Consider the following 14724-nt stretch of genomic DNA (forward strand, 5'->3'; position numbering starts at 1 on the left):
GCGCCAGAGACCCAGGTTCAATTCCCTGTTCAATTCCAGGTTCAACTGACTGTATGGAGTTTGCACGTTCTCCTCGTGTCTGCGTGGGTTTCCTCCGGGTGCTCCGGTTTCCTCCCACAGTCCAAAGATGTGCAGGTCAGGTGAATTGGCCATGCTAAATTGCCCGTAGTGTTAGGTAAGGGGTAGATGTAGGGGTATGGGTGGGTTGCGCTTCGGCGGGGCGGTGTGGACTTGTTGGGCCGAAGGGCCAGTTTCCACACTGTAAGTAATCTAATCTAAAGGGCAGTGGGGTTTGTGGGTGTCCCAGAGTGGTTCTCGGAAACAATCCACAAGTTGGCGTCCTGTCTCTCCGACGTAGAGAAGACCACATTGGATGGAATGGATACAGTGGATGACACTGGTGGAGTTACAAGTAAATTTCTGTCAGATGTGGAAGGATCCTTTGGACCCTTGGATGGAGGTGAGAGGAGTGGTATGGACACATGTTTTACACTTCCTGTGGTGGCGGGGAAGGGGCCGGGACTGGGGTGTGGGCTGGTTGTGGGCGCATGGACCTGACAAGGGAGTTGCAGAGGAAATGGCCTCTCTGGAATGCTGGTAGGGGTGGGGAGAGAAAAATATACCTGGTGGTGGGGTCCGTTTGTAGGGAGCGGAGGCTGATGTGATGTATCCGGAGGTTGGTGGGGTGGAAGGTGAGGACGGTTTGGGGGTGGGTTCTGTCCTTGTTCCGTTGGGAGGGGTGGGGTTCAAGGGCGGTGTTGCAGGATGTGGAGGAGATGTGCTGGAGGGCATTGTCGACCAAGTGGGAAGAGAAATTGCGAACTTGGAAGGAGGAGGCCCTCTGGGATTTTCTACGGTGGAATTGGTCATCCTGGGAACAGATGTGGCGGAGGAATTGGGAATAAGGGATTGTGTTTTTACAGGAGGTGGGGTGAGGGGGGCGTAATCTAGCTAGCAGCGGGAGTCGGTGGGCTTGTAGTAGATGTCCACGGTTAGTCGGTAGCCAGAGACGGAGAGGTCCTGGAAAGGGAGATGGTCCAGGTGAATTTGAGGTCGGGGTGAAAGGTGTTGATAAAGATGACGAACTGTTCAAACTCCTTGTGAGAGCGTGAAGTGGCACCAATATGGTCATCGATGTACTGGAGGAACAGGTGTAGCTGAGGAAAATGGACTGTTCCACGTACCCGACAAAGAGGCAGGCATAGCTGGGTCCCATGCGGGTGCCCATGGCTACCCCTTTAGTTTGGTACATTGGTTTGGATGCCATCTGAGGTTTGTGCGGATCACTTCAGTGGGAACGTGCAGTCCCGGGCTCAGTGAGCAGCACTGCAAGCAAAGCTCACAGAATCCCGACAGGGAAACTGGCCCTTCAACCCAACAAGACCACACCGACCCTCTGAAGAGTAACCCACCCAGACCCATTCCCCTACCCCATTAGTCTACATTACCCCCTACATTACTGCACCTACATATCCCTGAACACTCTGGGACAATTTAGCTTGGCTAATTCACTTGCTCATGTTTGGATTGTGGGAGCACCCAGAGGAAACCCTTGCAGACATGGGGGGAGAATGTGCAAACTCCACAAAGACAGTCACCCTGAGGGTGGAATCGAACCCCGGTCCCTGGCGATGTGACACAGTGGCACTAATCACTGAGCTACTGTGCCACCAGTGAGTCAACCTGGGGTTGGGGGAAGATGGGAGGGGTGTGGGGGTGCTGTCTAGCAGAAAACAAAGAGAGCTCGCTGACGCTCCCACTGCACCCACTGTCAGAACGGGCAGGAGGTTCAGTCCTGGGGGTGACCCTCATCAGCGTCGCCGGCGGAATCTGCTGGTGCCCCCTCTGGTGTCTCTGCAAGTTACTGGACGACGTGAACCTCCGCCTGCACTTGGGGCAGGGGAACGGCCTCTCCCCGGTGTGGACCCGCTGGTGCCTCAGCAGGTTGGAGGCCTGGGTAAAGCCCTTCCCGCACTCAGGACAGCTGAACGGCCTCTCTCCAGTGTGGACCCGCTGGTGGTCCAGGAAGTCAGAGGAGCGTTTAAAGCCCTTCCCACACTCGGGCAGGGGAACGGCCTCTCCCCGGTGTGGACATGCTGGTGCCTCAGCAGGGCAGAGGAATTGCTGAAGGCCTTCCCACACTCGGAACAGCTGAAGGGCCTCTCCCCAGTGTGGACCCACTGGTGGGCCAGCAGGTTGGAGGATTTGCTGAAGGTCTTCCCGCACTCAAGGCAGGGGAAGGATCTCACCCCAGTGTGGACCTGCTGGGGGGCCATGAGGGTAGAGGCCTGGGCAAAGCTCTTCTCACACTCGGGGCAGGAGAATGGACTCTCCCCAGTATGGATCCACTGTTGGACCAGCAGGTTGGAGGAACTGGTAAAGCCCTTCCCGCACTCTGGGCAGGGGAATGGTTTCGGAATGGCAGCTGGTGACGAGCGGTGTCCCGCAGGGTTCAGTGTTGGGGCCACAGCTGTTCGTATTATATATTAATGATCTGGATGAAGGGACTGGGGAACTCTAGCGAAGTTTGCAGATGATACGAAGTTCGGTCGACAGGCAGGGAGTACTGAGGAAGTGGGGAGGCTACAGAAGGATCTAGACAGTTTGGGAGAGTGGTCCAGGAAATGGCTGATGGAATTCAACGTGAACAAATGCGAGGTTTTGCACTTTGGCAAAAAGAATAAAAGCATAGACTACTTTCTAAACGGTGAGAAAATCCGTAAAGCCAAAGTACAAAGGGATCTGGGAATGCTAGTCGAGGATTCTCTAAAGGTCAACATGCAGGTTGAGTCCATGATTAAGAAAGCGAATGCAATGTTGTCACTTATCTCAAGAGGGTTGGAATATAAAACCACCGTTGTGCTGCTGAGACTTTATAAAGCTCTGGTTAGGCCCTATTTGGAGTACTGTGTCCAGTTTTGGTCCCCACACCTCAGGAAGGACATACTGGCACTGGAACGTGTCCAGCGGAGATTCACACGGATGATCCCTGGAATGGTTGGTCTAACATATGAGGAACGGCTGAGGATCCTGGGATTGTATTCATTGGAGTTTAGAAGATTAAGAGGAGACTTAATAGAGACGTACAAGATAATACATGGCTTGGAAAGGGTGGACGCTAGGAAACTGTTTCCATTAGGTGAGGAGTCTAGGACCCGTGGACACAGCCTTAGAATTAGAGGGGGTAAATTCAGAACAGAAATGCGGAGACATTTCTTCAGCCAGAGAGTGGTGGGCCTGTGGAATTCATTGCCGCAGAGTGCAGTGGAGGCCGAGACGCTAAATGTCTTCAAGGCAGAGATTGATAGATTCTTGTTGTCTCGAGGAATTAAGGGCGACGGGGAAAATGCGGATAAATGGAGTTGAAATGCCCAGCCATGATTGAATGGCGGAGTGGACTCGATGGGCCGAATGGCCTCACTTCCACTCCTATGTCTTATGGACTCTCCCCGGTGTGACTGCGCCGATGAGTCTCCAGGGCAGACTGGAAACTGAAGCATTTCCCACAGTCGCCACACTTCCAAGGTTTCTCGATGCAGCAGGATTCCTCGGGTTTCTCCATGGCTGAAGCTTCAGCTGCACACAAACGTGTGTACAGCCCCTCCCCGGTGTGAATTCCTCTTTCCAGGCCGTATAACTGTTTCTGGCTCCACACTCAGTGGTCTGCAACAGTAGGGTCTTTCATCCAGTCACACTGATGCTGAAAACGTTATGAAACAGGAACCAAAAAGCATTGCTCCATCTCACAGAATCATAGTTGAAAATCTTTGCTGTCCCGATGGATTGAGTGACTGTCAGACATCGAAGTGAAAATGATGACTGCAGATGCTGGAGATCAGAGTCGAAAAGTGTAGTGTTGGAAAAACACAGCAGGTCAGGCAGCATCCAAGGAGCAGGAGAGTCAAGCATCAGCTGTTGATTTTGAAACTTCCATCTTCAGATAGTCTGTAAAAAGAGATTACAAAAATCAGCATTGTCAATCCGGGGGGAGGTGGGGTCGGAATGAGACAACAAGGTATTGACACCGACACCAGAAAGAAACTGAACATCGAGACGTGGCAAACGTTAGTGGCAAGCCAGAGTCAGAGAGAGACACAGCACAGAAACATACCCTTTGGTCCAACTCATCCATGTCGACCAGATATCCAAAATTAATCTAGTTCCATTTGCCAGCATTTGGCCAATAACCCTCTAAACCCCTCCAATTCATATACATATCCAGGTGCCTTTTAAATGTCATAATTGTACCAGCACCCACCACTTCCTCTGGCAAAGTTGTACACACACCACCTTCTGCATGAAAACGTGCCCCTTAGCTTCGTTTCTAACAAATTGCTCTCCATCTAAACCCGTAGGAATATGGCAATCCCAGTTTATGTTTGAAAAGTTAAAATCCATAACAATAACCATCCTATTACTCTTACAGGTAACACAAATCTCCATACAAATTTGTTTCTCAATTTCCCACTGACCATGAGGGTGTCTACAACATAATCCCAATAAGGTGATCATCCCTTCCTTATTTCTCAGTTCCAACCAAATAACCTTCCTGGATGTATTCCTAGGAATATTCTCCTTAAGTCCAACAGGAATACTATCCCTTATCAAAAACACCATTCCCCCTCATCTCTTGCCTCCCTTTCTATCCTTCCTGTAGCATTTGTATCCTGGAACATTAAGCTGCCAGTCCTGCCCATCCCTGAGCCACGTTTCTGTAATTGCTATGATATCATATCCCATCTTCCTAGTCATGCCCTGAATTCATCTGCCTTCCCTGTTAGGCCTCTTGCAATGAAGTAAATGCAGTTTAATTTGTCAGTCCTAAATTGCTCTCTGCTTTGTCTCTTCCTGACCTGACTGTTTGACTCACTCCCTTTCCCAACTGTACCAGTCTCAGATTGATCTCTTTCCTCACTATTTCCCTGGGTACCTCACCACCTTGCTAGTTTAATTCCTCCTGAGCAGCTCTTGCAAATTTCCCTGCTAGTATATTAGCTCTCTTCCAACATTCAGGTGCAATCTATTCTTCTTGTACAGGTCACATCTACTCCAGAAGAGATTCCAATGATCCAAATATGTGAACCCTTCTCCCATGCACCAGCTCCTCAGCCATGCATTCATCTGCTCTGTCCTCTCTATTCCAATCCTCACTAGCTCATAGCACTGGCAAAATCCAGATTTTTCTTGTCTGTAGGACCTCTTTTTTTAAAATTTGTGCCTGACTTTCTACACTTTCCCTTCAGAATCGCATCCTTTTCCCTTCCTATGTCATTGGTTCCAATGTGTACAATGACCTCCAACTGGTCCCTTTCCCTTTTGAGAACATTCTGCACCCTCTCGGAGACATCCTTGATCCTGGCATCAGGGAGGCGACACACCATTCTGATTTTTCGCTGCTAACCACAGAAGCGTCAGTTTGTACCTCTGACTAGAGAGCCCCTTATCACAATTGATCACTTGGAACCCGATGTTCGCCTCATTGCATGAGAGCATGTCTCGAGACCAGAAACTTGGCTGTTCGTGCTACATTCCCTGAGAGACCATCACCCCCTACATTTTCCAAAACAGCAGACTTGTTTGAAATGGGGACAGCCACAGAAGACTCCTGCACTACCTGCCTACCCCTCCTACCTTTCCTGGAGTTAACCCATCTCCCAGATTGTAGCTGCGGCTTTTTTCCCATCCTATCATTGCCAAACCATCATACCCCCAGGTCTTGTAAATACCTCATTACCTCGAACTGTCGCTGCAACTTATCCACGCGATCCAATAGGATTTGCAAGCAAACACACTTACTGCAGACATAATCATCAGTAACATGGATACTCTCCCTAATCTCCCACATCTGACAGGAAGAGCATATCACTCTCACAAAGGCCACCTTTGCTCCTTCACAATCTACAGACCCAGAAAATAGCACCGTCTTTTTGCTCTAAAATAGTGTTCTGGGCTAACACAGTACTTGTGGTTTATATTTTTAAAATTTAATCAAGAGACAGATGTCAGTAAAACATATAATCAAGAAAGAATCCACTCCATTCACGACTGCAGACTTACAGCTAAGTTACACATTAAAGACTATACACTTCTCTGTTCCTGTTCTGTGAGCTCCCCCACACAGGTTCCTCCATGGTCAGCTGTGAATTTTGGTGTTCATTAACCTTTCCCAGATGCACTGCAATGTCCAGTAACTGTGCAGATTCACTGCAATGTAAATTTCTTTTCTCTCTCCCTCATTTTGGACTCCTATCCATGCCCCTTATAAACCTCTATAAGGTCATCTCTCAGCCTCCTACGCTCCAGGGAAAACAGCCGCAGTCTTTTCAGCCTCTCCCTATAACTCAAACTCTCCAACTCTGGCAACAGCCTTGTAAATCATTTCCAAACTCTTTTAAAGTTTCACAACATCTTTCTAACATACGAGACCAGAACTGAATGCAGTATTCCAAAAGTGCCCTAACTAATGTCATGTACAGCCATAACATGACTCCCAACTCCTGTATTCAATGCTCTGCTCAAGAAAGGCAAGTGCCACCAAACGCCTTCTTCACTACCGTGTCTACCTGTGACTCCACTTTCACAGAACTACAAATCTGCACTCCATGGTTTCTTGATGCAGGAACACTCTCCACAGCCAGTGTGTAAATCCTGCCCTGATGTGCCTTTCCAAAATGCAACACCTCACATTTATCTAAATGAAACTTTATCTGACACTCCACGACCCATCAGCCCATCCATTCAATTCTAATTTAGATTGAACTTTCTTTCCTCTCTTATTTCCTAAACACTGAAAATCTCCATCCCCACACATTCTCCCTCCATTCTCACTTTGCTGAACCTAATCCGTGCTGTACCTCATCCTGAAGGGTCTGGTTTACGCTGATTTACAGCCCACGCTTGGGGGATCTAATTGAAACATACAGAATACTGACTGGCCTGGACAGGGTGGATGTTGGGGAGATGTTTCCATTGGTAGGAGAGATTAGGTCTCAAGGGCACAGCCTTAGAGTAAAGGGAAGACCTTTTTGAACACAGATAAAGGGGAAACCTTTGTAGCCAGAGAGTGTGAAACCTATGGAATTCATTGCCACAGAGACTGTGTTGGGCAAGTCACTGAGTATATTCAAGACAGAGATAAATAGGTTCTTGTGTATCAAGGATATTGAGTGTTGCGGGGAGAAAGCAAGAGAATGGGGTTGAGAAACTTGTCAGCCATGATTGAATGGTGGAGCAGACCTGATTGGCTGAATGGCCTAATTTCTGCCCCTAGGTCTTATGGTCTCTTGCTGTCCTGGACATAGTGAGAGAACTGGGAGCAAGAGTAGGCCATTTGGTCTTTCAAGCCTGCACCAACATTGAACTGGATATGAATATACCTACATCTCGGTGGATAGGCTGGGACCTTTTTCACTGGAGCATAGGAGGTTGAGGGGTGATCTTATCAAGCTTTATAAAGTCATGAGGGGGAGAGATGAGGTGAATGATGGGTTTCCTTTCCTTAGAGTAGGGGTTTCAAGGTTAGGGAGCAAATTTTGAAGGTGAGTGGAGAAAGATTTTAAAAAGACAGGAGGGACACCTTAGCTTTCCCATAGAGAATGGTTCGTATGTGGAATGAATGTCCAGAGGAAGCGGGGATGCAGGTACAGTTACAACGTTTAAAAGACATTTGGATAAGGACATGAATGGGAAAGGTTTGGAGGTGTTATGGACTAGGCCAGACCACTCAAAACATTCTTAAGCAGGCAGCGCAGACCATAACTTTGCTATTTGTTTCAGTTAGTGTACAGTGAAAATTACCCAAAGTTAGCTAGGTTGACTACCAGGATATAAAACAGATAAATGTATTCACAAGAATACAGAATGAAACACAAAGAACAGAATATAGAATACTCACAGAACTCAGTCGATCTAAACTAGACTTAATTATGCTGTTCCTTTCTCCACACAGTCCACTGCTGAGCTCACTCAAACAAGGCCTCAGCTTTCACAACAGATCACTTGTCTTTCATTATGCAGGTCACTTCGAAAACATAAATGTTTGGGCCTAAAGTCTCATCTGTTGACGTGTAAACAAAAAAGCCGACCGATACCCTTTTCATTTCTGTAAAAATACCATCCATTTTGGAGTCCAGGGCCGTTTTACCACCCCTCTGAAAAAAACCAAGGACACGGTATCCTTGAGAAGAAATACCAGCTTTTAGAAAAAGGACCAGCTTTGTGACAGAGGGATATGGGCCAAACACTGGCAGATGGGATTAGTTTAGCATGCGAACATAGTATGGACTAGTTGGACTGAAGGGTCTATTTCTGTGCTGTATGATTCTGTAATGGTCTCAAAACCATTTTCTTGCCTTCCCCGATAACCATCCACGTCTTTGTTGTTCAAAAGTCAGATAACCTCAGCCTTGAATATATTCAATGACCACCCCCTCCATTTCCACCCCACCCCACCCCAACTGCAGGAAGTCAACCCCATTTTTGAACGCAATTCCTATTGCCTTACTGACTGCTTGCTGCATCTGTCTGACAATTGGTGCAGAAGGACGCTGAGGACCCTTTGTACATCCACACATCATTCCTGATGAAGGGCTCGTGCCCAAAGCATCGACTCTCCTGCTCCTCGGATGCTGCCTGACCTGCTGTGCTTTTCAAGCACCACACTTGACTCTGATCTCCAGCATCTGCAGTCCTCACTTTCTCCACATACCAATATATTATCATTTAAACCATGCACCTCCTTTCTGCTTTTTTTTTTAAGCAATAGGCTTTAACTTTACATTGTGGTACTGTATTTGTTGTGCGTTTGCCAATTGAGACACAGACGTGGACCAACTTTTCCAAAGTCTGTCCCCTCCCTGGATTCACTCCATTTCCCTTCAGTTCGTGCAAGTCAGTAACTGAATCCCAGAATGAAAAAGAAATGAAAAAGTGGGTGAGAAAAGAGAGTGCCGTACCCACAGATGTTGGACAGAGTCGCAGTCTGGGGTGAAGCTCAATCTTCATTCAAAGAGAGAGATAAACAACCGCATCTTGAGAAACTCAAAACCCAACTTCCGCATTCAGACAAAGAGGCTGTTCTGAATGGCAGGATGACCAGGCTCCTTCTGGTCCTCCGGGTCTCACCATTGGTCTTTCGGGAGGAAGTCAAGTGCCGTTTCCGTGGACAGCGACGAGCATGCTCAGTGCTTTTGCTGACACCGCAGTACATGCGCAGTTGTTGCTGCTGACACCGCAGTACATGCGCAGTTGTTGCTACTGACACCACAGTACATGCGCAGTTGTCGCTGACACCGAGAAGCATGCGCAGTATGCTCTGTGGAGGTGCTGGCTTTACTGACAGATTTTAAGCATCCAAATGTCAAAAGGAGAAAAAAAAGCTGCAGCCACAATTTTATTTTTCCCTGTGGCTCGACATTTTATTCCTTTTGAATTTCGTCCGGCTTTGCATGTCTTTTCCCCATGTTAGAGGAAGTCCAAAACTAGCGGCATAGGTTAAGGGTGAGAGGGGAAAGATTTAAAACGGTCCTAAGGGGTAACTTTCATGTAGAGTGTGGTGTGTGTATGGAATGAGCTGCCCAGAGGAAGTGGTGGAGGCTGCTACAATTACAACATTTGATAGGGATCGGGGTCAGGATGGGTATCTGAATAGGAAGGTGTGAGAGAGATATGGGCGAAATGCTGTCAAATGGGTCACTAGATCAATTTAGGATATCTGGAGGGGATGGGCGAGTTGGACTGAAGGATCTGTTTCTGTGCTGTATGACTCTATGTGTCTATTTCAATACAAGTTTCAGAAACATGACTACAGCTTTTTTAAAAATAAATTAATATGCTTTTAGATGTTAACAATGTTTCTGAATATATCATTTTAGCTGTTCTTAATTTTAAAGATCAGCCATTTCTTGCGCACCCCTGTCTTCCAGGTAGAGTCATCACCATTGATTCTCTCTCTTTCCTGACAAAGAGATACAGCAACCAAAGAGGGCACGAGAAAGTATGGGAGAAGGGAGGGAGAATGGACATGGGCATGGGGGTAGAGCGAGAGAGAGAGAAAATGACAAGGGACAGAGGGTGGAGTGCAGAAAATGAGGGGAAGAGAGAGAAGGCGGCTGAGCATAGAGAATTGGTAGGTGCAGAGTGTGAGGAGAGAGAATGGACGGGGACCAAAAGTTTGGGAGACTGACAGCACAAATCTCACCTTCCTCAGGACTGGTGTCAGTGTCTCATGGATTGGAACCCACTCCACCCACAGCAGACCTGAGGCAATTGTTTCTCAATAGATGCTTGGCTAATGCAGTAGAATCATTTAATCCTGACAGGCCATTTGGCCCATAAAATTCAGACTGACCTCCCAAATAGTATCCCATCCAGACCCACCCGATTTTCCTGCAGTTCCCCATGGTTAACGGATGCTCAGTTGCACATATGTGGACACTTTAGCACGGCTGATCCACCCTGAACTGCACCCAGAGTTAACTCATGCAGATAGAAGGGTGAGAACGTGTTAAAGTCCACACAGACAGCTGCTCAAGAGTGGGACCGATCCCAGGTCCCTGACATTGTGAGTCAGTGCTACGAACCACTGAGCCACCGTGCTGCCCGGAGCTTTGATGTTCTGCTTTGTCCTAGTAGTTTCTAACTTTTCATGTGCCCTCAGCAGAGGGTCTCTCCTCCTGACATTGTTGGACCACACCCACTGCAACCTTCTCCAGCCCTGAGCACATCGGTTCCTAAATCCTGGCACCAAACAGACACCAATGCCATCTGTGCTCCTGCTGACAACTGCAGAGAACGGAGACCATCCCTGTCACTGTTCTGTCCCTTACCACCACCTCCCTCTCCCCAATGTTGTTTTTACTCCCACTGCCCAACCAGTTAGCTCCTCCCACCTGCAGCCCTCTCTCAGATCCCTTTACCTGGCAGACCTGCACTTACACCCTCCTGACCCTGTCCACTGATGCAAACAAAAGGCTCTCTCCAGAAGGGAATGACAATCTCCCAGAATAAAGTGCCTGGTTAACTTTCCCACTTTACCCTCAACATGTCTGCAGCCTGGCTTCCAGCTCCATCTCTCTGAACGAATGTCCTCCAGGATGTGTTTGCCCTGGATCACAGCATCCAGAGCCTCCCACCTTCTGCAAATTGATAGACAGGCCCCACCCTGCCCTCTCCAATGTGTGTTGTATAACTGATAGCCAAGTACGGAACCCATGAGGATGGCCTCAACAGGGACCTTGGTTTCATGTCACACTATAAGTGACCCCACTCATACTGGCTTGTAACCCATTACTCACACACGTTACCAAGCATGGTCGAATGCAAACACATGCTCTTATGCACAAACACACACGCTCTCATGCATGCACACACATCAGTTTATGGGGTGAAATTGCAATTGCAGAATTTTATTTGCAGATACATTATATTTTGCTCAAAAAGCACACAATCTTCAGGCAGTCAATCCATGTGACATGTTATAAATCCTTACTTTGGAAACAGAACCAATCTGACTCAAGATTGGGTTGCAGACAGACTCTAACATGAGTGAATCAGAGGGTTTTCTTTCCCCAGAAAATGATTTCATCATTAGATTCTGAACTCCAGATTTCTGACTGAATTCCAATTCCGCCATCTGCTGTGGCGGGATTCAAACCCAGGAGTCCCGAGGAGTCCCCAGAACTGGGTTGATAGTCCAGTCGATAATGGCACTCGGCCCTTGTTCCTTCAATCACCCTGTGATGGCACATGAACTCACTGGTGCCTCCGCAGGTGGGAGGAGGGAGTGATGCCCTTCCCACACTGAGAGCAGGTGAGCATGCTGTGCCTGGTGTGGACCCCGAGTGCGTCTGCAGGCTGGAAGAATTGATGAATCCCTTCCTGTGCCTGGAGCAGGTGATTAGCCATTCCCTGTTGTGGACTCGCTGGTGAACTTCTAAAATCTCAAAACATATAATCAAGAAAGAACCCACTCTATTCACTACTGCAGACGTACAGCAAGGTTACACGTTAAAAACTCTGCACTAATCTGTTCCTGTGCTGTGAGCTCTCCTACACATGTTCCTCCAAGATCAGCTGTGAATTTTGCTGTTTGTTAATTTTTCCAAGATGTCCAGAGATACATGATTTCAAACAGCAAAGGCAGTAACTATGCAGATTCACTGCTGTATCCGTTAGTAGTATACGTTTCTTTCTCTCTCTCTCTCTCTCTCCCTTACAGACCATGTGATTGCTGCCTTTGGATGTCTTTCTCCATTTTGAAAGTGCTATTGTGTTGATGTTTTTACTCTAAAGTTCCAAAACAATGCATCAGCATATAAAACATTAATTGCTGCTCCTGGAATTCAAGGAAATCGCCTCCAACACTGAAAATACCTCAAAAAAGGAGCAGCTCTGACAGCCACAAATTTTCCGGTCCTCCATCTTGGATTAGTTCTTGGTGAACCTTCCCATCTCCCAGGTTCCAGTTATTCAAATAATTTGCTTTTCTATTTTTGCTAGAAAAGTGGATAACCTCACGTTTATCCACACTAACTGCATCTGACATACATTTGCCCACTCACTCAGACTGTCCAAATAACATTGTATCCTCCTCACAGCTCACCCTTCCACCCAGCTTCGTGTCATCTGCAATTTGTGATATATTCCAATTTGTTCCCTCATCTAAATCATTGGCACATACTGTGAATACCTGGGGTCCTAGTCCCAATCCCTTCAGTTATAAAACATCGATCTGACTGACCATACAAAATAGCAGATGTTAGCTTGACGTTCACAACTGACGAAGACCTGATAAGCAATTATGAACCACTGAATTACTAAATCACAGAAGCAGGCCATTCAGCCCATCGTGTCCATGCAGCGATCTCAATGAGCTTTCTGATGTTGTGCCATTTTCCTGACATTTCCTTGGAAACTGGTACATTGCTTGTCATCAAATAATTTTCCAATGCTCTTACCTGAATCTGCTTCAACAACTGCTCCATGCGATGTCTTCCAGATCTATTTACTCACTGTGTGAAATTTCTTTCTCACATCACATTTTCTTCCTTGTAATGGATTTGAAATCTGCATTCTTATTCTCAATGCTTTTACCATGGTGAACAGTTTTTCACTGTCTTTTCTGGGTATGATTTTTCTCATCATTTTCAAAACTTACTTTGAATCTGACTTCAGAGAGCAGCCCATGAGGCCAAGCCTCATCAACAACACAGAAACAACCGAGCATCTAAAGGCCCCTCAGTCATCACTGTGAGCCCCATAGCAACCATTGTTATCTGGGTGGCCATGCATTCCAAACCTGGTCTCTCAACATCACTAGTATTGGCCCACAGTTTGAGAAACTGTGATTCTCACTACGACAATAAAAATGAAACTTTTTTTTAAAGCGGTTGTTGCTGAGAAGTTTAATCCTTTCTGTCCAGTAGGAAGTCAATGATGTGTTTGAGTTTGAATGACTCAGTGAATCCCTTCCCACATGTGGAGCAAGTGGATCACCGCTCCCTGTGTGCCTGTGGGGATTACATTCCAGGTCAAACTGGGAATTGGATCTCTTCCTACAGCCTGAACATACTTCTGGTAACACTCCAGGGGGACTGTGCTTGTGTGGCACAGGTCAGATAATTGGCTGGCTTAGTCCTGCTCCTCGGATGCTGCTGGCCTGCTGTGCTTTTCCAGCACCACTCTAATCTAGATTCTGGTTTCCAGCATCTGCAGTCCTTGTTTTTACACAGTACATAAGGATGCCATTCACACTTTCATGTCTATAATAGTTCCTGAAACACCCACCTATTCTCCACCCCTATCCCCATCATCTTGCAACTGTCCAGCATCCTCGGTAGTGTAGTGGTTAGTATCCCCATCTGTGACTCAGGAGACTGGGGGTGCAATTCCCCGATGGGGAGGATTTGATATTTTTATGGATGTCATGTCGCACAGAGGTAGTGACCCTAACCCTGAATCGGGTTCAAGTCCTGCCTGCTCCAGAGTTCAAAAGTTCACAAATATAGGAGTAGAATTAGGCCATTCAGCCCATCAAGTCTGCTGTGCCGTTCGATCAAGACTGCTCATCACCCCCATTTTCCTGCCTTGTCCCTTGAAAGGTTCAGAAAAGACTTACACTGATGTTTCCAGAGTTGGAGTATTTGGGAGAGGCTTAATAGGCAGGAGCTGTTTTCCCTGGAGGTTCAGAGGGTGAGAGGTGACCTTATGGAGGTTTATAAAACAATGACCGGCATGGATAGGATAAACAGACAAGGTCTTTTCGATGGGGTGGGGGAGTCCAGAACTAGTCGGCATAGATTTAGGGTGAGAGGGGAAAGGTGTGAAAGGGACCTAAGGGGCAACGTTTTCATGTAGAGGGTGTGCTTGTATGGAATGAGCTGCCAGATGAAGTGGTGGAGGCTGGTACAATTACAGCATTTAACGGGCATCTGGATGGGTAAATGAATAGGAAGGGTTTAGAGGGATATGAGTCAAATGCTGGCAAATGGGACTAGATTAGGTTAGGATATCTTTTGACATGGTCAAGTTGGACTGAAGAGTCTGTTTCCGTGCTGCACATCTCTATGATTTTATAACAAATGTTCAACGAACTGGTCTGCAATTTCCCACATATGGCCTCCGTCCCATTCTGAATACAGGTGTTACATTAGAATTTTTCCAATGCAATGGAACCATAAGATCATACGACACAGGGGCAGAAATTAGGCCATTCAGTCCATCGAG

The 14724-nt window shown here is 47.1% G+C and overlaps 1 long non-coding RNA gene across 1 annotated transcript; it reads right to left on the reverse strand.

The window, feature by feature from the left end:
• Positions 1–3835: 3835 nt before the first annotated feature.
• LOC140460729 (uncharacterized) lies at positions 3836–9092 on the reverse strand. Its single transcript, XR_011954321.1, has 2 exons — positions 8955–9092; positions 3836–3945 (listed from the first exon to the last, which is right to left on the reverse strand). It is a non-coding gene; the product is annotated as an uncharacterized lncRNA (long non-coding RNA).
• Between the last annotated feature and the right edge of the window lie 5632 nt (positions 9093–14724).

The sequence above is a fragment of the Chiloscyllium punctatum genome, chromosome 36 (assembly GCF_047496795.1).
Source record: "Chiloscyllium punctatum isolate Juve2018m chromosome 36, sChiPun1.3, whole genome shotgun sequence".
In the NCBI taxonomy this organism is placed as follows: Eukaryota; Metazoa; Chordata; class Chondrichthyes; order Orectolobiformes; family Hemiscylliidae; genus Chiloscyllium; species Chiloscyllium punctatum.